We start from the raw sequence: 26,257 nt of genomic DNA, 5'->3' as shown, positions 1-26,257 counted from the left end.
TATTTACGTTTAGCATTAGCCAGCACTTTTAAATTTGCTAAGATGTCAGGCGCTCTGGCTCCCGGCAAACATTGGACTATGGTGGCTGGTGTCTCTATTTTCACATCCCGTACAATAGAATCGCCAATAACTAGAGCACTTTCATCAGGTTTCTCAGTGGGTGCATGGGGAGTGGGGAGAACCTGTTTAATGTTTTGATTGGAACAGAAGAGTGGTGTTTAGACCCGCGACTATGCCGCCTCACAGTCACCCAGTTGCCCTGCTGCAAAGGCCCTGTTACCGGAACCGAACAATGTACAGGACTCCCTGAGCTAGACGCATCCAAAGCCATATCTAGAGCCCTAACATTCTTACTGTCCTCAATTAAAGTTTGGATGCGTGTCTCTAATTCTGAAATCTTCTCTGTCAGCCTAACTATTTTCCTGCATTTATCACATGTCAATCCCTCATCACCGACAGAGATAGATAAACTATACATGTGGCAAGCAGTGCAAATAACAATAGCAGGAGAAGCCATTACTCACCGTGCTTGATGAAAGATTCTTACAGTTGTTTGATGAACTTGTGAAAACCAGAGAGAGAGAGATGATTATGTAACTGCCAAACATAATCATCCCTTGTTTATAGTTTCAACTTCTGCTCCATTGTCTGAGCGAATGAGTAGATTCGGACCAGGTACCGGGGTCCAGGGTCCTTAACCCTCTGAAGTCGATTAACGCGTATAGGCGTTTTGGGGTATTTTCTCCTGATAACCCCGAAAAGAACTTAAATTACACTTTCAGTTTTGATCGTACAGATAAGTGCAATACATCAATCGAATCTGTAAAGGGTCTACTTTTTTTTGTATACAGACATAATAACAACAAAACTTTGTGCACTTATAAAATAAAGATAACAAACAGAAGTGCTGTCTGCAGCCTTTGTCTGCGCTGATCTTCAGATACAAATGCGTCATTAAAATGAACTGTAACTCAGTGAATACTCAACGAAGAGACATGAGAGAGATATCTATAGAAAGCCTGACATGTCTACTTTTAAACTAAACAAGTGCTGCTGAAAAACAAATATTCTGTGATAAAGTAATCCATATGAAAACAACGCGATGTCAGTTTTTCACGTCTCCCTTCATTATCTTCTAATGCGACCACGCCCCCGCGCCGAGCGCGCTTTTGAGATTCAAATGTTTCACTGAAGCGCGCGGCTTTTGAATACGCCAACACAACAGAAGACAACGCAGCGAGATTGTTCTTCAAGTTTTTATTATTTTACTGTTTGCTTCGCGATGAGAGGAATAAGACATAATTCACCCCAAAAATATGTGATGTGGTTGAGGATTTGAGATTTGGATTTCCTCAGAAAAAAGAATGAAACACTTTATTCAGCAGAGATCATAAACATGAGTAAGTCTCTTTTTATTTATTTATATACTTGTACTAGTTTTCACATAACGTGTAAACATTTTTACTAGTTAGACTTTTTCCAAAGACTTTTTCCAAACTATAATTCCTGACTAAATGTATAATCAAGTGAAATATTATGAAGTTTCAATAACAATATACACTACTATACCATTCAAAAGCTTGATGTAAATAAAATAAATGTAACAATAAATGTAACTGTAACAAATGTAACAATCATTGCTGTTCTTTCAATTTATCCCCCCTAAAAAACCTAAAAAAAAATATTCTCAGCTCTTTTCAACATTAATAATAATAATAATAATAATAATAATAATAATAATGATGATGATGATGATAATAATAACAATAAATGTTTTTTTGTAGAAAATAAGATTGTTAAAAGGATTTCTGAAGGATTGTGTGACTGGAGTAATGATGCAAAAAATTCAGTTTGAAAGTCAGCTTTGTTTTTTTCCTAATAAACTGTTTAACTGCACTCACAAGTGAATATTAAATTATGTTGTGGGATAATTAAATATATTCTAAATAAACTACAAACATAAAATTATATACATTTATTTTGTCCTCACATTCTTTCTTGTAACTCATCCCTCTCAGTGACACAGCTGACTGAATGGCTCATTATGCAGCTCATTATGCAGGCCTTTGTCTTCTCAGGTGTGAATTCATGATAGTTGACGCCTACTCGCATATGACTTTTACCAACAAAAAGTGTCTTAGAAAATTTAAATCAATATATTGTTTTCTGTAAGTGAGTAAACAAGATGATTTTCACATCATTTAGAAAAAAAAAATTCAAGGCTACAAGCTCCAGTTCTCAAAATTCCTGGGAACCAATGTTCTGTATGTGTTTTATTGCCTTATTCAAGTGATTTAACATTTTTAGTTTTTCACTAACCACGCATAACATTTTTTTTTCCTCAAAAACACAATCATCTACATACATGCTGCTCACTCATTATTATAGCCCAGTTTGTGCTGATTACAGTGAGATTAGACTTTAGCCATTTAGATATTTATAAGAAACTGAAAAAAGCACAAATGTCAGGGCATGACAAAACTTCTCCAGGCCCCAAAAATACCCTTAGACTCCAGAGGGTTAAACCAGGTACTGGTAGCTTTGGCACTGTGTGCAGGTGCCAAGTCCTGTTGGAAAATGAAATCTGCATCTCCATAAAGTTGGTCAGCAGCAGGAAGCATGAAGTGCTCTTAAACTTCCTGGTATACGGCTGTGTTGACCTTGGACCTCAGAAAACACAGTGGACCAACACCAGCAGATGATATGGCACCGCAAACCATCACTGATTGTGGAAACTTTACACTGGACCTCAAGCAACATGGATTGTGTGCCTCTACTCTCTTTCTCCAGACTCTAGGACCCTGATATCCAAAGGAAATGCAAAATTTACTTTCATCAGAGAAAATAACTTTGGACCACTCAGCAGCAGTCCAGTCCTTTTTGAAGCGAGACGCTTCTGATGCTGTCTGTTGTTCAAGAGTGGCTTAACACAAGTAATCCGACAGCTGAAACCCATGTCTTGCATACGTCTGTGCGTAGTGGTTCTTGAAGCACTGACTCCAGCTGCAGTCCACTCTTTGTGAATCTCCCCCACATTTTTGAATGGGTTTTGTTCCACAATCCTCTCCAGGGTGTGGTTATCCCTATTGCTTGTACACTTTTTTTCTACCACATCTTTCCCTTCCCTTCGCCTCTCTATTAATGTGCTTGGACACAGAGCTCTGTGAACAGCCAGCCTCTTTTGCAATGACCTTTTCTGTCTTGCCCTCCTTGTGCAAGGTGTCAATGGTCGTCTTTTGGACAACTGTCAAGTCAGCAGTCTTCCCCATGACTGTGTAGCCTAAAGAACTAGACTGAGAGACCATTTAAAGGCTTTGCAGGTGTTTTGAGTTACTTTATTTAAATGTTTACACGTTATGTGAAAACTAGTACAAGTATATAAATAAATAAAAAGAGACTTACTCATGTTTATGAACTCTGCTGAATAAAGTGCTTCATTCTTTTTTCTGACGGAAATCCAAATCTCAAATCCTCAACCACATCACATATTTTTTGGGGTGAATTATGTCTTATTCCTCTCATCGCGAAGCAAACAGTAAAATAATAAAAACTTGAAGAACAATCTCGCTGCGTTGTCTTCTGTTGTGTGGGCGTATTCAAAAGCCGCGCGCTTCAGTGAAACATTAGAATCTCAAAAGCGCGCTCGGCGCGGGGGCGTGGGTCGCATTAGAAGATAATGAAGGGAGACGTGAAAAACGGACATCGCGTTGTTTTCATATGGATTACTTTATCACAGAATATTTGTTTCTCAGCAGCACTTGTTTAGTTTAAAAGTAGACATGTCAGGCTTTCTATAGATATCTCTCTCATGTCTCTTCGTTGAGTATTCACTGAGTTACAGTTCATTTTAATGACGCATTTGTATCTGAAGATCAGCGCAGACAAAGGCTGCAGACAGCACTCCTTGTTTGTTATCTTTATTTTATAAGTGCACAAAGTTTTGTTGTTATTATGTCTGTATACAAAAAAAAGTAGACCCTTTACAGATTCGATTGATGTATTGCACTTATCTGTACGATCAAAACTGAAAGTGTAATTTAAGTTCTTTTCGGGGTTATCAGGAGAAAATACCCCAAAACGCGTATACGCGTTAATCGACTTCAGAGGGTTAATGGCACCTTCCCAGAAGTCTCACCGGATTCTTGATGGATAGGCAAGACTTGGCATTAGTGGTATCAGTGGCTTGCTAAGTGAATGAGTATTCTGGGGTTTTGATGATACTGTTAATGGTTGGAATGTGAGTGTCGTCGAGAGAAGATAAGTTAATTTAATTTAGCCTCTTTTGCTAGTGGCCTGTCAACTATATCAGGTTCTTTATAGGAGTGTGGAGGTGCTTTGCAAGTCAGTCTGCTGGTGTCGTAGGGTTATGAGAGCAGGAGTTTCTCGCATGGGCTCCGTCACAGAATGCGCAGGTGTGAAGGCGCCTGCATTTAGCCCAGAGGCAGCCCTGAAAATGGCTAAAAGAAGGGTGGAAGAATGGATGTTGGGATGAAAGGATGTCTTTGAGTGGGGGGGGTCGAGGATGAGAGGATATAGGAGGGGGGAGGAGGTAGAGGGAGGTAGGGAGAGAGTGCGATTGGGAGTTATAGAGAGGGAAGAATAAGAAGCTATTGAGTAATATATTTTAATTTAATGCCAGATCAACATCTTATGCTATTTCCATGGCAAACGATTAAAATACAAGTATAGCAAATGCAATAAAAACCTCTTAAATTCTAAAACTTTCTAAATAGCTATTGAGAATTATTAGAGATGCGAGGGCCATATTGCTGTAAACGGCTGAAGGAAGGGTGGAAGAAGGAATGTTGGGATGAAAGGATGTTTGTGAGTGGGGTGTGTTGCAAGATGCAGGGAGGGAGGGAGGGAGGGAGGGAGGGAGAGGGTTTTGGAAATAGAATTGGAGGTTGAAGGAGACCGGCTGGTCTGTGTGAGCAAACACTATAGAATATGCAATGCTCAATAAGGTTACTCAATCGCAGGAAGCCCCGCCTTCCGAATGAAAGAGCCGATCAGTAAGTCGGCGCATCACTGCAGCTGCCATTAGAAGTGTCCCGGTTGTTATAGAAACAGTCAGTGGTCTTAGACATGCGCTTAGGACTGTGTGATGCGCACTGACTGATCTAGCCTGACTAAGTAAGCAGTGCTGTTGTTAGCTGCAGGCTCGTCCACCTGAGGCACCGCCGTGGTGGTGCGGTTAGCTGCGGGCTCGTCCGCCTGAGACGCCGCCATGGTGGTGCTGTTGTTAGCTGTGGGCTCGTCCGCCTGAGGCGCTGCTGTGGTGATGGTGCAGTTAGCTGCGGGATCGTCCGCCTGAGGCACTGCCGTGGTGGTGCTGTTGTTAGCTGTGGGATCGTCCGCCTGAGGCACCGCCATGGTGGTGCAGTTAGCTGGGGGCTCGTCCACCTGAGGCGCTGCCGTGGTGGTGCTGTAGTTAGCTGCGTGATCGTCCGCCTGAGGCACTGCCGTGGTGGTGCTGTTGTTAGCTGCGTGATCGTCCGCCTGAGGCACTGCCGTGGTGGTGCTGTTGTTAGTCAAGTCAAGTCATCTTTATTTATATAGCGCTTTAAACAAAAAAGATTGCGTCAAAGCAACTGAACAACATTAATTAGGAAAACAGTGTGTCAATAATGTAAAATGACAGTTAAAGGCAGTTCATCATTGAATTCAGTGATGTCATCATGCAGCTCAGTTCAGTTTAAATGGTATCTGTGCAATAATTTGCAATCAAGCCAACGATATCGCTGTAAATGAAGTGTCCCCAACTAAGCAAGCCAGAGGCAACAGCGGCAAGGAACCAAAACTCCATCAGTGACAGAATGGAGAAAAAAACCTTGGGAGAAACCAGGCTCAGTTGGGGGGCCAGTTGTCCTCTGACCAGACGAAACCAGCAGTTCAATTCCAGGCTGCAGCAAAGTCAGATTGTGCAGAAGAATCATCTGTTTCCTGTGGTCTTGTCCCTCTGGTCGTCTAAGACAAAGTCTTTACAGGGGATCTGTCTCTGGGGCTCTAGTCCTGTGTACTGGGATCTGTCTCTGGGGCTCTAGTCCTGGTCTCCGCTGTCTTTCAGGGCTGTAGAGGTCCTTTCTAGCTGCTAATCCACCATCTGGGCTGGATACATACTGGATCCGGGTGACTGCAGTGACCCTCTGACTTGGATACAGAGTGGATCTGGTGGCTACGGTGACCTCGGAATAAGAGAGAAACAGACTAATATGAGCGTAGATGCCATTCTTCTGACGATGTAGCAAGTACATCGGGTGTTATGGGAAGTGTTCCCGGTTCCGGTTTACCTAATTAATGCAGCCTAAAAATCCTTTAACGGATTTGGATATTAGAAGTGTATTAGTATGTTATGTGTAAACCAGATTAAAAAGATGGGTCTTTAATCTAGATTTAAACTGCAAGAGTGTGTCTGCCTCCCGAACAATGTTAGGTAGGTTATTCCAGAGTTTGGGCGCAGTTGACTTTGATATTCTAGGTATTATCAAATTGCCAGAGTTTTGAGAACGGAGTGGGCGTGGAGGACTTTAATGTAACAAGAGCTCGTTCAAATACTGAGGTGCTAAACCAATCAGGGCTTTATAAGTAATAAGCAAGATTTTAAAATCTATACGATGTTTGATAGGGAGCCAGTGCAGTGTTGACAGGACAGGGATAATATGATCATACTTCCTGGTTCTATTAAGAACTCTAGCTGCTGCATTTTGGACTAACTGGAGTTTGTTTACTAAGCATGCAGAACAACCACCCAATAGAGCATTACAATAGTATAACCTTGAGGTCATAAACGCATGGATTAACATTTCTGCATTTGACATTGAGAGCATAGGCCGTAATTTAGATATATTTTTGAGATGGAAAAATGCAGTTTTACAAATGCTAGAAACGTGGCTTTCTAAGGAAAGGTTGCTATCAAATAGCACACCTAGGTTCCTATTAGCTAGCTGTGGGATCATCCGCCTGAGGCCACGCCGTGGTGGTGCAGTTAGCTGCGGGCTTGTCCGCCTAAGGCGCTGCCGTGGTGGTGCTGTTGTTAGCTGTGGGCTCGTCCGCCTGAGGCGCTGCTGTGGTGGTGGTGCGGTTAGCTGCGGGCTCGTCCGCCTAAGGCGCTGCCGTGGTGGTGCTGTTGTTAGCTGCGTGATCATCCTCCTGAGGCGCTGCCTTGGTGGTACTGTTGTTAGCTGTGGGATCGTCCGCCTGAGGCGCTGCCGTGGTGGTGCGGTTAGCTGCGGGCTCGTCCACCTGAGGCGCTGCCGTGGTGGTGCGGTTAGCTGCGGGCTCGTCCGCCTGAGGCGCTACTGTGGTGGTGCTGTTGTTAGCTGTGGGCTCGTCCACCTGAGGCGCTGCCGTGGTGGTGCTGTAGTTAGCTGTGGGATCGTCCGCCTGAGGCGCCTGCCGTGGTGGTGCTGTTATTAGAAACACGAGAGCCGTATTGCTGTAAATGGCTGAAAGAAGGGTGGGAGAATGGTTGTTGGGATGAAAGGATGTTTGTGAGTGGGGTGTGTTGCAAGATGCAGGGAGGGAGGGAGAGAATGAATAGAAGATTTGAAAATATAATTGGAGGTTGAAAGAGACCGACTGGTCTGCGTGAGCAAAGACTATAGAATACCCAAGACGTGTCACTCCTTTAGTTTTTTGAATGGGAAAAAAAAATGCAACGCTCAATATGGCCGCTCAATCGCAGGAAGCCCCGCCTTCTGAATGAAAGAGCTAATTGCTAATCTGAAAAGTGAGCGCGTTACTGCAGCTGCTGTTAGAAGCGACCCGGTTGCTATAGAAACAGTCAGTGGTCTGAGACGTGTTCTTAGTGTAATGGGACCATCGTTTGGGCACTACAAGTCCCAGCAGCCCCAGCATTATATAAGGAAGTAGTGAAGCTTGTTTGCTCAATCTCTTCCGCTGTTGATTTCAGGAATGTTGTGGCGGATCTAGAACTTTGAAAAGAATGGTAGGCAATGCGATTTGTTTGAGAGAGGTGCTCTCTCACTACTTTGCTACTTTTATTGATTGCATTTAATGTATGAATTGATGCTGTGGCAGATATAGCACTTCAGAAGAATGGCAGCAGATAAGCAGTTACATTAAATACTGCCAGAGCCTCATGGAGAACTGAACATATGATGTACCGATTAAGAGGTAGTAGTTGGTAATATTGATAACCTAGTTTTTAGGAGTTTTTAAAGATATTCTTCTTCTCTGTTTTAGTGTTGTGGCTGGATTATTGCCTGACTGATGGTTGCCTGACTGTCCCAGTCGGAAATAGTGGATGTTGGAGGTATTGTTTAATATAAAGGGAGCTTTTTATGTTTTTAAATTACTTGTAGTATTTATAGTGAGTGCATTTTATTTAATTGATGTTTTTATATCTTTATGTTCCTTTGTTGTAATAGACTGTGTTTTCCCTTTTAGGGATGCACGGTTACCGTTTACTTTAGCTTTAATACTTTTGTTATTGTTTTTTTTTTTATTTCTTTGTTCTGTGAATTTGAGACCCAGAGTGTCAGAAGAGAGATTAGGCCCCAAAGAAACTGGGGTAATAGTGATTGTGTTTCAGTGCTGACTTGTGTTTGTATCACCTGCATTGCCCACTATTAATTAAGCTGTTTATTCTTTTCTCTTATAGGATTAGTTTTGGTTTCTTAAGCCAATGGTGGCCACTGAGTTGCCCTTACTGTGTGGATGGCGGTGGTGAGGTGGCTGGGATTGTGTGGTGGTTTGATCACTTTATCTTTGTTTTTTTTCTCTGTAGGTTTGCAGTTTGATTGCTGTGAGCTTGACTGCTGTGAGAACACTTTTGCTTGTGCCACTTCTGTCTTCACTTTCTGGGTAACTTGTGGCCATCTATAGTTGGTTTTCTTTTTGTTGTTTATTTATTTTGATTTTGTTTTCATGTGGGTATTTGCATCAAAGACTGGTGATGTGATGTTTTAATATTTTTGACCTGTCTAAATAAAAATGTGCCTGTTTATCAAAGTCACCTCATGGCCCCTTTCGCCTGGTTACTACTGACCTCTTTAGGTCATCCCACCACATTAGGACTGTGCATGTGCACTGACTGATCTAACCTGAATAATTAAGCTTTTAATAACGCTGTTTGAGCAAAAGTAACAACATTTATGACACAGTTGTTGTCAGATTTCTTTGGTGATTTCAAATATGAAATTTAATCTCAAGCTTAGTGAACAGTTTTTGAGAATTTGATGTTTCCTCATACAAAGAGATAGGAGTTGCTCTTGCATGCCTAAGAGGCGTTTCAAAGATGGCCGCCGAGTGACATGACTTGTCTTAAAAGGACTTGAGGGACAGTGAATGGGCGTCTGGAATTTAGAAGTAGCTATAGATAATTATTAGAAAACATGGAGCCATATTGCTGATTGTTTGTTTATTAACTTAAGCAATACCAGCATGTGTGGTTATATTTCATGGCAAAAATCAGTAAATACATAAATCAATCCGTACACATGTCTGTAATACATACGAGTCAAGGGGGAACAATTTAGAATGTTCAATTTAACCAGCCTGCGTGCCTTTGGGCTGTGAGCCGTATTGCTGTAATCAGCTGAAGGGAAGGGTATAGGAATGGATGTTGGGATGAAAGGATGTTTGTAAGTGGAGTTTTATGAGCAAACTGTGAGCATAGAGAAGAGAAGAATTTTGGGAGAGATCAGATTGAGCGAGTGCAGGTGGAATTATGTCTTGCCTGCCGCTAGAGGGAGCTGCTGTCTGATGCTTTGGAGGAGAATTCTTGTGACGTCACGTGTGACAGAGAGTGATTCCCTAGGAGTTGCCGGAAGTGCTGAGGGCTCAAAGTTTGTCATGACAGAAGTTTTATTGATACTGAATATCATGGGCGTAGGTTTAGGGGGGGACGCTAGGTACTAGTACCTATCAATATTTTGAGATGACAAATTTGTCCCCACCAATATTTAGCAAGCTCCTTTGAACTGCTATTTGGATCTTTGCACTGCTATTTGGATCGATTCTAACGGCCAGGACGACGACAGTACAAAAAACACCGTAATTTGATTGGCGGCGGGGTATCTGACAGGCTACACGCGCGGGCCGGGACTACTTTTGTGCTTGCACTAGCAGCGGGTGGTTTGTGTGCGCACACATGTTGACGATGCCGACGGTAAGTTACAAGGGCTGTCTCTCTGCCACATACAAAGGCCAGAGTAAAAACATTTTAATATTCCATTTTTTCTTGCCCCTTTTTGTACTTTGTAGATGCCACCCAAGAAGAAGAAAGGGGACATAAGAAGCTTTTTCATAAAGCAGAGTCAGAGTGTAAGTAGGCAAAATAACTAGCTAGCCACACAAATAAACTAGCAGTAGTGACTGACCAGGCTTTCAAATGCAGATTCTACTGTGGAAAATAGTATTAACTGGTGATAGTATGTGTTACTCAGGATGATAGAATGCTACGTTAGCAAGTAACTGAATGTCAATTAGCCTGTACCTTAACTTAGAATCTTGCAGTCAACATAAAATGGAGCGGAGCTGGAGGAAAACAAAATTAGAAGTATTTCGTATTGCTTGGAGGGAAAGTAACCTTTCTTACAGAAAAGCATTTAAAACTGCTAAATCTGATTACTTTTCTTCTCTCTTAGAAGAAAACAAACATAACCCCAGGTATTTATTCAATACAATGGCTAAATTAACGAAAAATAAAGCATCAACAAGTGTTGACATTTCTAAACATCACAGGAGTAATGACTTTATGAACTACTTTACTTCTAAAGTCGATACTATTAGAGATAAGTTTGTAACCATGCAGCCATCAGCTACAGTATCAGATCAGACAGGTGCACTATAGATCCCCTGAGGAACAGTTCCACTCATTCTCTACTATAGGAGAGGAAGAACTGTATAAACTTGTTAAATCATCTAAACCAACAACATGTATGTTAGACCCTATTCCATCTAAGCTCCTAAAAGAGGTGCTTCCAGAAGTCATAGATCCTCTTCTGACTATTATTAATTGCTCATTGTTAGGTTATGTCCCCAAAACCTTCAAACTGGCTGTTATTAAGCCTCTCTCTCATCAAAAAACCACAACTTGACCCCAAAGAACTAGTTAATTATAGACCGATCTCGAATCTCCCTTTTCTTTTCAAGATACTAGAAAAGGTAGTATCTTCACAATTATATTCCTTCTTAGAGAAAAATGGCATCTGTGAGGATTTACAGTCAGGATTTAGACCGTATCATAGTACTGAGACTGCTCTCCTTAGAGTTACAAATGACCTGCTCTTATCATCAGATCGTGGTTGTATCTCTCTATTAGTGCTATTGGATCTTAATGCTGCGTTCGACACTATTCTTTTTCATAGACTAGAACACTTTGTTGGCATTAATGGAAGTGCATTAGCATGGTTCAAATCATACTTATATGACCGCCATCAATTCATAGCAGTAAATGAAGAGGTATCATATTGATCACAAGTGCAGTATGGAGTACCGCAAGGCTCAGTACTAGGGCCGTTACTCTTCACGCTTTACATGTTACCCTTGGGAGATATCATCAGGAAACACGGTGTTAGCTTTCACTGTTATGCTGATGATACTCAGCTCTATATTTCTTCATGGCCCGGCGAAACATACCAATTTGAAAAACTAACGGAATGCATAGTCAATATAAAAAACTGGATGACAAGTAATTTCTTACTGCTAAATTCTAAAAAAACAGAGGTGTTAATTATAGGGCCTAAAAGCTCTGCATGTAATGACCTAGAACGCTGTCTAAGCCTTGATGGCTGCTCTGTCAATTCTTCGTCATCAGTTAGGAACCTAGGTGTGCTATTTGATAGCAACCTTTCCTTAGAAAGCCACGTTTCTAGCATTTGTAAAACTGCATTTTTCCGTCTCAAAAATTATATCTAAATTACGGCCTATGCTCTCAATGTCAAATGCAGAAATGTTAATCCATGCGTTTATGACCTCAATGTTAGACTATTGTAATGCTCTATTGGGTGGTTGTTCTGCACACTTAGTAAACAAACTCCAGTTAGTCCAAAATGCAGCAGCTAGAGTTCTTACTAGAACCAGGAAGTATGATCATATAAGCCCGGTCCTGTCAACACTGCACTGGCTCCCTATCAAACATCGTACAGATTTTAAAATCTTGCTTATTACTTATAAAGCCCTGAATGGTTTAGCACCTCAGTATTTGAACGAGCTCTTGTTACATTATAGTCCTCCACGTCCGCTCCGTTCTCAAAACTCTGGCAATTTGATAATACCTAGAATATCAAAGTCAACTGCGGGCGGCAGATCCTTCTCCTATTTAGCGCCCAAACTCTGGAATAACCTACCTAACATTGTTCTGGAGGCAGACACACTCTTGCAGTTTAAATCTAGATTAAAGACCCATCTCTTTAACCTGGCTTACACATAACATACTAATACACTTCTAATATCCAAATCCGTTAAAGGATTTTTAGGCTGCATTAATTAGGTAAACCGGAACCGGGAACACTTCCCATAACACCCGATGTACTTGCTACATCGTTAGAAGAATGGGATCTACGCTCATATTAGTCTGTTTCTCTCTTATTCCGAGATCACCGTAGCCACCAGATCCAGTCTGTATCCAAGTCAGAGGGTCACTGCAGTCACCCGGATCCAGTATGTATCCAGCCCAGATGGTGGATCAGCACCTAAAAAATGACCTCTACAGCCCTGAAAAACAGCGGAGACCAGGACTAGAGCCCCAGATACAGATCCCCTGTAAAGACCTTGTCTCAGACGACCACCGGGACAAGACCACAGGAAACAGATGATTCTTCTGCACAATCTGACTTTGCTGCAGCCTGGAATTGAACTGCTGGTTTCGTCTGGTCAGAGGAGAACTGGTTTCTCCTAAGGTTTTTTTCTCCATTCTGTCACTGATGGAGTTTTGGTTCCTTGCCGCTGTCGCCTCTGGCTTGCTTAGTTGGGGACACTTCATTTACAGTGATATTGTTGACTTGATTCCAAATTATTGCACAGATACTATTTAAACTGAACTGAGCTGCATGATGACATCACTGAATTCAATGATGAACTGCCTATAACTGTCATTTTGCATTATTGACACTGTTTTCCTAATTATTGTTGTTCAGTTGCTTTGACGCAATCTTTTTTGTTTAAAGCGCTATATAAATAAAGAAAGAAAGATAAACGGTGGATCTGAGACATTTTTCGTTTCCTACATTCTGTTTATGTAATGTATTTGTGAGTGTAGCCTACCCTACATGCAGAGAAATAAAAGGGAAACCACCCACAGTTTAATGAAGAACTGACATTGCTAGACACATGTACTGAAAAAACGTGTTGGCAATGTTAAAAAGGCAAAAGTTAACACTTTTGGTTAATAAAATATTATGAATCATTATTTAATTGATAATATCCAATAACACTATCTGGTAGGAGGGTTAAACTTGCTAGCCATAGGATAGACTACAAAATTAATTAACCATTTTGTATGCAGGAAAGACAGCATCAAACCACAACAGATTTACAATTACATTTATTCATTTAGCAGACAATTTTATTCAAAGCGACTTACAATTGAGAACAATAGAAGCAGTAAATCTAGGACAACAATATGCAAGTGTTATGACCCTTCCCAGTTTAATCTAATGCATTATTTTTTATTTTTGTTATACTAATCAATGTTATATAGTTCAATAATGATAAAATGTTAGAATATGATCTGTATTATATTTAAAAATGGCTCTGAAATATAAACATGATGTGTTGAATGCATACTATGATAAGTGTGTATTTTATTTATTAGTTCATTTAATTACATATAGGAAACTCAGACATCTTGTGAAGATGTCATAGAGCATGTTGAGGAAGAAGTAGCTGGACCTTCAGGGCTTAAGGTGAGGTCTTTATGAACTATGAATTATTAAAGCATGATTAAAGGAAATCATGGATGTTAAAAGTTTTAAAAACCATGTCCCATTCATATTTAAATTGCTCTGAAATATAAACATGATGCGTTGAATGCATACCGATACGTGTATATTTGATTCATTAGTTCATTATTTAATTACATATAGGAAACTCAGACCTCTTGTGAAGATGTCATAGAGAATGTTGAGGAAGATGTAGCTGGACCTTCGGGGCTTCAGGTGAGGTCTTAAAGTGATAGATCGTCTTAAAGAGAAGGTCTTAAAGTGATTCTGTGATGAGATATACTACTATTGATTAATAGCAAATTATTAAATATAAATATAGTCTACCTGTTTTATTATGTGAAAGTGAAGTGAATTGGTATTAGTATAAAATGATATCAGTGTGGATACAAACCAGGGTATGTTTTGTTTGGTCTTCAGGAGACAGTCAGTGAGAGCAACAGCAATCCTCAAGCAAGTCAGTGTAGCAGTGTCCTGGACTTGGGAAGTAAGCCATACCAGCCTGATTCAAAATTCATAAAAGTACAGCAACTTCCAAACAAGAAGTTAAGGTTTCAGGCAAAGTGGTTTAGTCAATATCCATGGCTGCATTATAGTCCTACATTACAGAAAGTTCTTTGTTTTGGGGGGGCGCTAGAGAGCAGGCCATGGAGTAAGCCACGTTTTGGGAAGCTCTGCTGAATTTTATTTTAAAACTTTATTTCTAGTGCATTACACTCTTCAAAAAGGTCTAAAACAGATAACCAAAGTTAAACATTAGATAGTCTGCAACTCTGTTTTATTTTATTTTGAGCAAACTCTGTTAATGGCGAAAAATCTTCGACAATTTACCTACACGGGAAGAAACACGGCTAACAGCAAACAAGCCAGCATGACTGATGCTAAGACTAAACTTCTTACCTCGATGAAGGAAGACATATCTGCATTACTCAGGTCAGAACTGAAAAACGTCCTTGCAAGTGAATTTGAGGCCGTTAAAAGTGAAATACAGTCTGTCAAAACTGAAGTCGTCAATAGTATCTCACTGCTTCGCTCCGACCTGGACTCGGTGAAAACTACAGTCGCTGACATGGAACACAATCTGACCACATGTTCGGATGATGTAGCGTGTCTTCAGACTACAGTTAGCAAACTTCAAGCAGAAGTCTCAGATCTACAGAATAAGTGTCTCGATAAGGAAGGGAGAATGAGGAGGTTGAATATCCGAATATTGAATGTGCCGGAGGATGCTGGGTCAGATTCGCCATCTTTTGTAACCAAGCTGCTTAAAGAAGTGTTTGACATGGATAAAGATGTGATGGTAGACACATCGCACCGTACTCCTCAACTGGAGAAAGCTAAGGGGAAGCCTCAAGCCATTATCACGAAGCTGCACTATATGATGTTTTATTAATAAGGTTCGGGAGGAGTACGTCAGATATTTAGCCTAATTAGCACAGGTGGAGCTCACTTAAGATAATTAACACTAGGGTATAAATACAGCTGACTTACCCCTATCCATTGACGGTTTATCAGCATTCGGTTTGCACCTTTTGCCATTATATTGCAGACTCAGCTTTTCTCATTTAGAAGACGAGGTCTATATTGGGGATTTCAGGTCTCTGGCCAATCTACCGGGCCCAGGATCGCGCCTTCTCCGCCAGACACCGCCGCGAGCTCCGTGCTCCATTGCGGCCGCTGCTCTGCTAGACCAGCCACACGCTCCCCACGACGCCGAGGCTTAATCTCGCCTCTGCCGGCGTCACGTCCATTTTTTTCCCCGGTGTCCTTTTATCTTTAGGCTGTGCCTACAATTCCTCCAATCGGAAGTGGACTGCACGTAATCCCGAGGCAAACAGTGATTAAATCTGACGCTCCGTCCTCGCGAAGGTAAACAAAGAGGATCTGTAAGATCTAAGTTATTAGTCTCCCAGCAATCCGCCAACCTCACTCCTAAATCAATTGTCAATATCAAGCAGCAAAACCAACTGTTTGTACAGCTAAAAATATGCTTTACCACTAAGAAACAATCAACAAGCGCAACCTAATTCACATGTGACGTGAGTATTACTAGGCACCTCTCTCCAAGTCTAGCCAACGTGCGCATCAGCTAGTTTTTCAATACTTTTTTATTCGCGTGATTTAAGAGGAAATGCATGTGTTTTTAAACCTAATAACCTTAAAGTTGCACGTTTAAAAAACAAACAAACAAAAAAAAACCCTGCTGCAGTTCTCGCTCCCGCAGGAACCTCTATCTATATATCTCCGCTCCCTCAGGAGCTTTTCCCTATTTTCTCCACTGCCGCTGCAGTGTCCGCTCCCGCAGGAGCCTCTATCTATATTTCTCCACTGCCGCTGCAGTGTCTGCTCCCGCAGGAGCCTCTATCTATATTTCTCCACTGCTGCTGCAGTTCTCGCTCCCGCAGGAGCCTCTATCTATATTTCTCCGCTGCAGTGTCTGCTCCCGCAGGAGCCCCTATCTATATCGCTCCACTGCCGCTGCAGTGTCCGCTCCCGCAGGAGCCTCTATCTATATCTCTCCACTGTCGCTGCAGTTCTCGCTCCCGCAGGAGCCTCTATCTATATCTCTCCGCAGCAGCGAACGTTTTCACAGAAGCCAAGGAAAGGAGAAGAGAGAGAAGAAAAGGGGAAAAAAAAAAAAAAAAAAAAACCTGACCCTTATCAAACTTTAGCCTTTAAAATTACCTGAAATACATATATAATAGCAATGAGGCCTTGGTTATCGGGTTAAATTAGGTATTAAAAGCAATTAACGATACCGTTCTATTGAACAAACTTAACGTACTTTAAACAATATAATGTACATGCATTGTGAAAAGCCTTCAAAGGGCACCAACTTCCCGATGATTGTTTCTCCATGTCATTGTGCAATTTAATCCCCATTTGGCTAAACATTTAATTCAAATGTACACTTAATCTTAAATTTTTAAACAATTCTTTACAACAGAGGTGCTACGGCAATCATAAATCCTTGAATGTGGACATCAAAAGTTGCCATTTTTCATTTCGATTAATTTTTATTAAAAAATAATAATAATTTTTGACTTACTGTAGCAGGCAGATCACTCACTGTTCATGATGCATGAACTATTGGAGGAAAATCCCCAATACTGATTTGGGTGTTTATATGAATGTGTTTTTGATGAGAGCTGACTGTCTAATAAAAAGTTTACGTGGTATAATTTCACAAAGCTTGTGAGAACATTCTGGTTTTGCTTCAAATTGGGTTATTAAATCAGATCATGTGTATGATTATTGTTATATAACTAAATGATATGAAATGATACGTACATGAATTATATAACTAAAATTAACTGTAATAACATATTTAGGTTAAATAAAGATGTCAGTCTTCATTTATTTATTTTTCCTTCTCCTTTTTAGGAAACAAATCAAAGAAACAGACCAAATGACTTACCCAGTCATTTATATATATTAAAAAAAAAAAAAATAATAAAATACTGTAATTTGAAAATACTGTAATTTGAAAATACTGTAATTTCTAAAAAATAAAAATAATACTGTGATATTTTTGGCTTAAGGCTATCATTTTTGGCTTAAGTCCATATCCATTAATGATCAGCCCTTTCAATGCCCCGCCTTCTCAGTTTTGCATTAGCCACTGGTGTGGCTACTTGGGAAATTCTGGGGTAAGAAACTCCTAATCGATCCGTCAGCTCCGTATAACTTGCCGTTTGAAACATAATCACCCCGATTACTCTTGATGATTTCTGAAAAAAAAAAAAAAAATTAAAAAAAACTTATATATGTCATGGGTCTTAGCACTTGGCTGGCAAAAGTTGACATCACCTCAGATTTCAGAGTTATGCCTATGCATCCAGATTCATAGCACTTATTTTGGGTACACTGGCAGAGGAAAATCTATTTATTTAATTTTTTGTACGCTTAACTTTCGAATGCAAAGACCGCACCAAGATTTTCTGACACGTTTTTTGAATGGACAATACTGTGTTACCTATAATGTTATAAAGAAGCGCTATCGTAATTTTGTTTAAACTGTTAGCAGAGCAACCTGTTGGAACTGGAGTTCCCCAATACAAGCACATAAATAGTTTATGGCTTGCTGATGAATGTTTTGTTCAATTTATCTCATCTGAAATAGTTACATTTTTGGAACACAATCAAACACCAGGCATGTCGTTCTCAACAATATGGGAATCCATGAAAGCGTATATAAGGGGACAAATGATCTCATATTGCGCCCAAAAGAAAAAGAGTGAAATGGCACGGCTCAAGACACTAACTGATGATATATTACATATAGACACAACACTTGCGCAAGCCCCATCATCAGATTTATATAAGCAAAGATTGATACTTCAGACAGAATTCAATCTCCTTTCAACCAAACATATATCAAACCTCCTCAATAGGACACAGCACAAAACTTATGAACATGGAGAGAAGATAGGCAAAATCCTTGCACACCAATTGCACCAAAAAGCTGCAGCTCAATCTATATCTGAAATAACAGATGAGTTTGGCACCAAACATATAAATCACTCTAAAATTAACCAGATATTTCATCAGTTTTATTCAAAACTATACACTTCAGAGTCACATAAAGATGAATACCTGTTCAAGTCTTTTTTTGATAATTTAGAAATCCCCTTACTGGGTGACCGAATGGCTTCTGAACTGGAAAAAGCATTCACAGAGGAAGAATTTCATTCTGCTGTTAAATCTATGCAAAATGGTAAATGTCCAGGACCAGATGGATTTCCTAGTGAATTCTTTAAAAAATTTGCTAGAGAATTAGCCCCCCTGTTGCTCTCTACATATAAAGAATCATCTACATCTGGCTCACTCCCTCCTACTATGCGTCAGGCTGTAATATCCCTTATTCTTAAAAAAGAGAAAAACCCAGCAGAATGCGGCTCATATCGTCCCATTTCTCTGTTAAATGTTGACAGTAAAATACTTGCTAAAATGCTAGCCCTACGACTGGAAAAAGTACTTCCTTCATTGATCTCAGATGATCAGACAGGATTTATTAAACATAGACAAATATCTTCTAATATATGTAGATTACTTAATGTTCTTTATAATCCCACTCCACCCAAAGGCAAAGAGATATTAATATCCCTAGATGCAGAAAAAGCCTTTGATAGGGTGGAGTGGGATTACCTATTTTATACATTGAAATGCTTTGGTTTTGGACCAAAATTTATACATTGGATTGAGACACTTTATTCTCTACCTATGGCAGCTGTTGGGACTAATAACAACTTGTCTGGTTTTTTTTTATCTGCAGCGTGGCACTAGACAGGGCTGTCCCTTGTCACCCCTTATACTCGCCCTAACAATAGAACCACTAGCTATAGCACTGCGTAACAGCGCTGATATTAAGGGCATAATGAGAGGAGGTGCTGAGCATAAAGTGTCGTTCAACCTGTCCTCCAACTAATACGCTCGTATAGGTCGTTTGTCCAAATCCCTGAAATACGACCCATCAGAGCGTATACTACAATTGCGCCCCTATCGGCAAAAAGGTTGTGTTCATATTAATGTTTTGTACTCTTTTATTTGCACCGTGATTTGCGTTTCGTGTAGCTCAGTTGGTAGATTATTGCGTTATACCTTGATATGCCAATCATGCTATCATGGGTTCGATCCCCGAGAATGGACGTGCACGTAAAAATGTATATGCTCAAAAAATCATAATTTAGCATGATTTCTGTGAGGATTAGGTTTAGGGGGTGGGGTTAGGTGTGGTCATTCGAACGAATAAGCCTCCTAGTAAAATATGTACGAATTACTGTGAGATCGGTGTAAAAAGTCCACACATTGCATTTAAATAAACGTGCGTTTTGATTGGTAATTTCATGACGACAGACACAACGCGATACTGTCATTATTTTTACGCCCGCTAGAGGCCGCTTAACTTTAAAAACGTAAAAATAGGTCGTAATAAGGTGTTTGCACAAACGACCTATATGGTCGTTTTTTGTTGGAGGACAGGCTCGTGTCGTTATATGCTGATGACATGTTAGTATATATGACTGACCCCGTGACCTGTTTGCCAAAGATGTTTGATTTGTTAAATTCCTTTGGCAAGATATCAGGATATAAAATTAATGTGCAGAAAAGTGAGCTTATGTGTATTGACCCTAATTACCAGCTCACTACAACCCAGTCCCTGCAAGTTAAATTATGCACTAACAAATTTAAATATTTAGGTATTTGGATAACCCGTAAGTTTAAAGATCTTTATGAAGCCAATTTCCCTCCACTTTTAAATTGTTTTAAAAAAGATTTAGATCACTGGAATCTCCTTCCCTTGTCGCTAGGGGGGAGAATAAATGTTATCAAAATTAATATTATGCCCCGATTTTTGTTTCTTTTCCAGTGTATCCCCATCTTCTTAACATAATCTTTTTTCATAAATATAGATAAACTTTTGTCCGGTTTTATTTGGAATGGTAAAAACCAGCGTATACGTAGGGAAAGTCTGCAACGTCACCGATTACATGGTGGGCTTTCCCTACCCAATTTTCAGTACTACTACTGGTCTGCCGACATTAAAAACATAATGCACTGGATTCATTTTTCTAGAGTTGAAGACCCAGGTCCCAAGTGGCTAGAGCTTGAGCGTGCATCTTGCACACAAACATCTTTACATGCACTAGCCTGCTCTAAAATACCCTTTCCAGAATCCATATCAACATACTGCATATATCCAGTGGTGAGGCACTCCCTCAAGATATGGATACAGTTCAGACGGGCTTTTTCTTTAACTAAGATGTCCATAGATACCCCTTTGGTGGGAAATAACATGTTTGCTCCCTCCATAACTGATGATGCTTTTAAAATATGGACTGAAAAGGGACTGAAAACAGTCAAAGACGTATATATAGGTGGCACCTTTGCAAGTTTTGAACATTTGAGAACACATTTTGACATTCCTAACTCACATTTTTTTAGATATTTACAACTTTGCAGTTTTGTTTCCGCAAATGTACCATCTTTTCCTTTGATATCACCAGATTCCCTTTTAGACAAAATACTTAAGATGCCCCTTTGGCCTGGGGAGGTTGTTGGTAGGTTATACTCTATACTCAGCATGGACAATTTGAAACCATTAACAACATTAAAACATCAATGGGAGGAAGAACTGGATACAGAGATATCAGATGAGCTATGGCAGGCCGTTCTCAATAACACACTCATCTTCTATCTGCCTACGACATACCATTATCCAGTTTAAAGTTACTCATTGTTTACATTGGTCAAAAACAAAGTTGGCTAAAATTGCACCAGATATTGACCCAGAGTGTAATCGGTGTAATACAGAGCCAGGCACTTTGTCACATATGTTCTGGAGCTGTCCTAAACTGTCTGAGTTTTGGGAGTAGATTTTTGCTTTTCTTTCTAGAGTATTGCATACTCATATTGACCCATCACCGATCATTGCCATTTTTGGAGTAGTACCACAAGAACTTGGCATAGGCAAATGGGATAAAACAGTGATAGCATTTGTAACTCTCTTGGCCAGACGCATTATTTTATTGAAATGGAAGGATAAGTCTCCACCTGTATTTAAACTCTGGATTAACGATGTTATGCACTATTTAACACTTGAGGAAATTCGTTATAATTTGCAGGGTAATAACATAAAATTCAGTAATATCTGGCAACCTGTTCTTACATTAATTGAACAAATGGACTCTAAAGACATTGTATGATGTGATTGTTGTCCCCCCCCCCTTTTTTTTTTTTGCCTTTACACTAGTGGTGCGATGTGGGTGGGTGGGTTCTGGGTTGTTAAGTGTCTGTTGTTTGCTGTATGTTAAAATACAATAAAACTTTGATCCAAAAAAAAAAAGAAAGTTTTTTGTTTTGAGTGTGTCACAGCGTACACCATCAAAAAGACCACTCTAGAGAAAAGAAATGACCCTGCCTTTTGCTCTAATGGGTTTGACAATTGGAAACATGCCCTAGAATGCTTTAATCGCCACAAGAAAAGCAAAGCCCACCATCATGCTATTACTGTCAATGCACTGGAGCAAACTCCAGTGCACACACAAATATCCAGTTCAATGGCTAGATTACAGGAGGAGGCAAGGTACTGTCTCGAGCAAATCATGGGCTCTTTGAGATATCTAGCAAGGCAGGGAGTTGCCTTTTGAGGACATGAGGTTAATTTTTACCATCTTGTGAAATTCCTTGCAACCAAGGACCCTATTTTATCCTCTTGGCTCAAACGTTGCCATGATTATATCAGTCCACAGTGCCAAAATGAGTACTAAGCTTTATTTGCCAACACAATTGTGAGGGAAATTGCCTCAATAAACAGGTCCTTGTCTGTGCTACAGTTTTCAATCATAATGGATGGTACACAGGATATACAGGGGAAAGAGCAGGTTTTCATATGTCTCAGATATGTGGATCAAGACCTTGTACCGCAGGAAGTCTTTGTGGGATTGTATGAGGTGCTAGGGACAACTGGTGAGCAGATGGCTAAGCTAGTGTGGCGGAGGGAGCGGTACAGGTTAAACACACATTTGAGTTTGTTGACTACACCACCCGGGTCACCCGGGAAATAAAAATAACCCCAAAGTTTGTTATTAGGTCACACATGTCCGATTCTCAAATTAAGGTAGGCGGGAAACGTGGATGTCAAAAATACAAAAAGTTTATTGAAACACTGAATTTTAAAATGGAAAAGGCATTTAAAATGGTCTGGTCATGGGGTCCATTCTCTGGCAGCAACTCTCTCCAATGACCATGAAAAACAAGTACACAAAACAAAATTGTAACATTCACATTAAAGAAAATAATCAAATAATACTAAATTAATTGAAAAAACTAATTTACACCAGAAATAAACAAAACATTACACAAAATCAGTTTATACTCACCATAAAAAAAAAAAAAAAAAAAAAAAAAAAAAAAAAAAAAAAAAACACACACACACACACACACACAACAACAACAACAACCAAAAAAAACAAAAAAAACAAACAAGAAACAAAATACACTAACTTACAGGGCTGAGGTTACCCACCGGATTGATCACCAGCACTAGTTATCCAAAAGCACACTTCTACACACCGTGAACTCAGATCACACGCACACACTTCAAAAAGTGTCACACAGCAAACGTTGAAGCAGCACCAACACCACCACAAAAGATCCTCCACCCGTGGGACCCCAGCTCCTGAAAGGAAATCAAAAACAAAAACAAACCTCATAAACGAAAATACATACAGAAACCAGTCATATGGAATTACAACTCAATCATAACAATGTGGGTAAAAGCCACTACAGTAAGGGCTCAGCAATACACAAGTATTCAAGCACAAGCCCACACAGTTCACGAAAGGAGAAAGGGGCTCAGACGAGGCCGCAGTCCATAACAAAAGTATGGTCACGTGAGCTGAAGTTTCATCCACCCCGAGTTATCTGAAGAGAATTAACAATCCGCATGAACAACCATAACGACAGCAGCAGTCTTCCTAGGTAATGGTAATGGAAGTGTTTGTGAAGTGTACAACAGTAGCAGAGAGCAAAAGAGTCGCGACGATAATCACCAGGACCAAAGAGGGAGAATCCTGCAGCAAATACGGATGACAAAAACAGCGTTACTAATAGTTACACATCACCCGCTGGAATTCCCTGTTAACAAACACACTGACTTACCAAATGAGCACAACGAGAGTAGATGAGCTTACTATCAGTTCGCAGGCTGGACACGCAGCGTTCAAATACCCCGCTGCAAAGCTGAAGTACAGGGACTGCACATTAAATCAAAACCACCCACCCCTCAGCAAGACTGTTAACCATAAAATAGCTTTCGCTTACCTAAAAAGGGCAATCATACAGTCCACAGCAACAGATGAAAACACTAATAAAACAGACAGGCTGGGGTGCAACAAACAAAATCATAAGTATCAGTGTTTGTCATTAAAGATTAGCAAATGCTACCTGTCAGCAGCGCATACCTGAAGCCACCATCAACACAAAAAGGGGAGGATCCGGACATGACATATCCCAGGCTAAACCAAACACGTCCTGAAATACTCAGCACTCACTGCTGATTGGTGCTCACATGTGTCAATCACAGCCACTTACCTCATTCATCCTATCACACTAGCTATTGATGTGCTCCTGAGATTAAATATTCCAATCTCTGTCTTGCGAGGTCAGACTTACGATGGAGCAGCCAATATGGCAGGGAAATTCTCAGGAGCACAGGCAGTGTTGAATAGAGAACAGCCATTGGCTTTGTATGTGCATTGTGGTGCACATTGTGTAAATCTAGTAACACAGAGTGCTTGCAGTGCCTCTACCTTACTACGTGACACATTGCAGTGGGTCCATGAGCTTGGAACTCTGAGCAACCAATCAGGGAAATTCAAAGGGGTATTGGCTAGCCATCTAACATCTGAGGGGCCTACCAAAACAGCTAGGTGGACAGTGCGTGGTCAAGCTGTTGATACAGTTCTTAGCCGGTATGAAGCTGTGTTGTGTAGTTTGGAGGAAACGTCCTCTGTTGGTTCTCAAAATGGCACTAGAGCCAATGGTCTCCTAGATCGCTTCCAGAAGGGTAATACTGTTCTTGGACTGCTGGTAGCATCAGAGGCGTTGGGAGAGCTTGAGTGCTTAAACAAATCTTTGCAAAAACAGTCCCAAACAATTAAAGGCATGCAAGCTGCTGTTGACTATGTTAGTTCAACTCTTCAAGAAAAAAGGAGTGAGGAAAAGTTTGCAAAAGTGTTTGAGAAGGCAGTGTCAATGGTAGACTCCATGGGAATTGAACCTATGCAACTCCCTCATCAAAGAAATCCCCCCATAAGATTCACTGGTGGGGCAAGTCAGCATAAGCCAAAAACACCAGAGGAATACTATAGAATATAATTTTTCAAGGTGTTGGACAGTTTGGGCATTCAGTTCAAGGAACGGTTTAACCAACCAGACTTACAGAAACTGAAACAGATCGAGAATGTTCTCCTCACTGGGCAGATGGATGATGTGATTGTACATTATCCAGAAATAAACATGGATATTTTGAAGGTTCAGCTACCAATGTTTCTTTCAAAGCATACAATCACATCAAGTGATGAAGCTGCATGCATTCTGAAAGCAATGCCAAGTGAGGTGAGAGGCTTATTTGATGAGGTTGAGAAGCTTGTTAGGCTATTGTTGGTCGTCCCTGTGGCCTCAGCTGAAGCTGAACGAAGCTTCAGTGCACTGACGATACTGAACATTTGGTTACGATCTACTACGTCTCAACAGCGCCTTAATAATGTAACTGTATGTCATGTACATCAAGAGGCCTTTGACAAAGTGGACCTTAACGATGTAGACCAACAGTTTGTATCTGTAAATGACAGATGTAGGCATCTGTTTGGAAAGTTTAGATAAAAGGAAGGAATCAAGAAAATGCAGTAAAATGTGGAAAGTAGTCATAATGGAGTTATAATTTTGAGTGCCAAATAGTAGAATAAAGAAGTTTTTTTTTGCTTTGTTTTTTGGTTTGTTATTATGCTCCAAAAGTTCTCAAAGTCTACCTCTTGCAACAGTGTTTGTTTTGTAAGTATAAATAGGCTACTAACTTACATAGTAAATTATGTTTTTTTTTTTTTTTATAAACCGTATGGTTGTTCAGCATTTCACATTCCCAGGTATTAACGTGAGTGTACTGGAGGGTAAATAGTGTTTATAATAGAAAAAGGTTATTATATTTATTTATTTAGATTTGTTTCCTTGTGGCAGAGTATTTTTTTGTTAGTGTAGTAAATACTAATGTACATAATAATTTATGTTAATAAAACGTTTGGTTGTTCAGCATTACACAGTCTCAGGTTTTTATTTTTATTTTTTGAGAGCAGTGTCCACCACGCAAACGATGATGGTGTTCTCGGCCCGCGGATCCCACTGATGGAGAAGGTGGAGACCGGAAACAGCTCAGAGTCCTCCCGAGAGTAGACACTCGTGGCACGGAATGTGCGCGACTGAACGCGACTGCTCGGAAAGAGACTGCGATCAGAGGTGATCCTCAAGTGTCGCCAGTGACATTGAGTCGAACAGAGTGCCGTCCAGACCAGGCTAGTCCATCTGTCCTTTGAGGGTATAAGACTAGCAGTATGGTATGTGGTGGCCCGATATATATTGAGGTTTCAGGAAGTCAGGTGATTGTTTGGGGCGTGCCCCTGCTCCTTAACATCTGTTAACCAATTAACTCCATGAGTTTTAACAATGAAGCATACACATGCATAAAAATGTTTATTTCCGCATGCCAAGTCACACTGGCTGGCGTTGTTCACTGGTCAGGCATCGACCAATAAAACGGATTCAACCCCCCCCACCCCCCCACCTCGCGTCTG

The 26,257-nt window shown here is 40.4% G+C and overlaps 2 long non-coding RNA genes across 2 annotated transcripts; one reads left to right on the top strand and one right to left on the bottom strand.

Moving 5' to 3' along the window:
- The first annotated feature begins 7,831 nt into the window (after positions 1-7,831).
- LOC122144636 lies at positions 7,832-9,051 on the top strand. The gene is made up of 4 exons (XR_006159791.1): positions 7,832-7,948; positions 8,041-8,136; positions 8,206-8,275; positions 8,410-9,051. It is a non-coding gene; the product is annotated as an uncharacterized LOC122144636 (long non-coding RNA).
- Positions 9,052-22,895: 13,844 nt separating this feature from the next.
- Positions 22,896-24,199, bottom strand: LOC122144635. The gene is made up of 3 exons (XR_006159789.1): positions 23,733-24,199; positions 23,571-23,651; positions 22,896-23,482 (listed from the first exon to the last, which is right to left on the bottom strand). It is a non-coding gene; the product is annotated as an uncharacterized LOC122144635 (long non-coding RNA).
- Between the last annotated feature and the right edge of the window lie 2,058 nt (positions 24,200-26,257).

The sequence above is a fragment of the Cyprinus carpio genome, unplaced genomic scaffold, assembly GCF_018340385.1.
Source record: "Cyprinus carpio isolate SPL01 unplaced genomic scaffold, ASM1834038v1 S000006745, whole genome shotgun sequence".
Classification (NCBI taxonomy): Eukaryota; Metazoa; Chordata; class Actinopteri; order Cypriniformes; family Cyprinidae; genus Cyprinus; species Cyprinus carpio.
The sequence above is the reverse complement of the archived record's forward strand: the minus strand, read 5'-3'. Positions and strand labels throughout refer to the sequence as shown.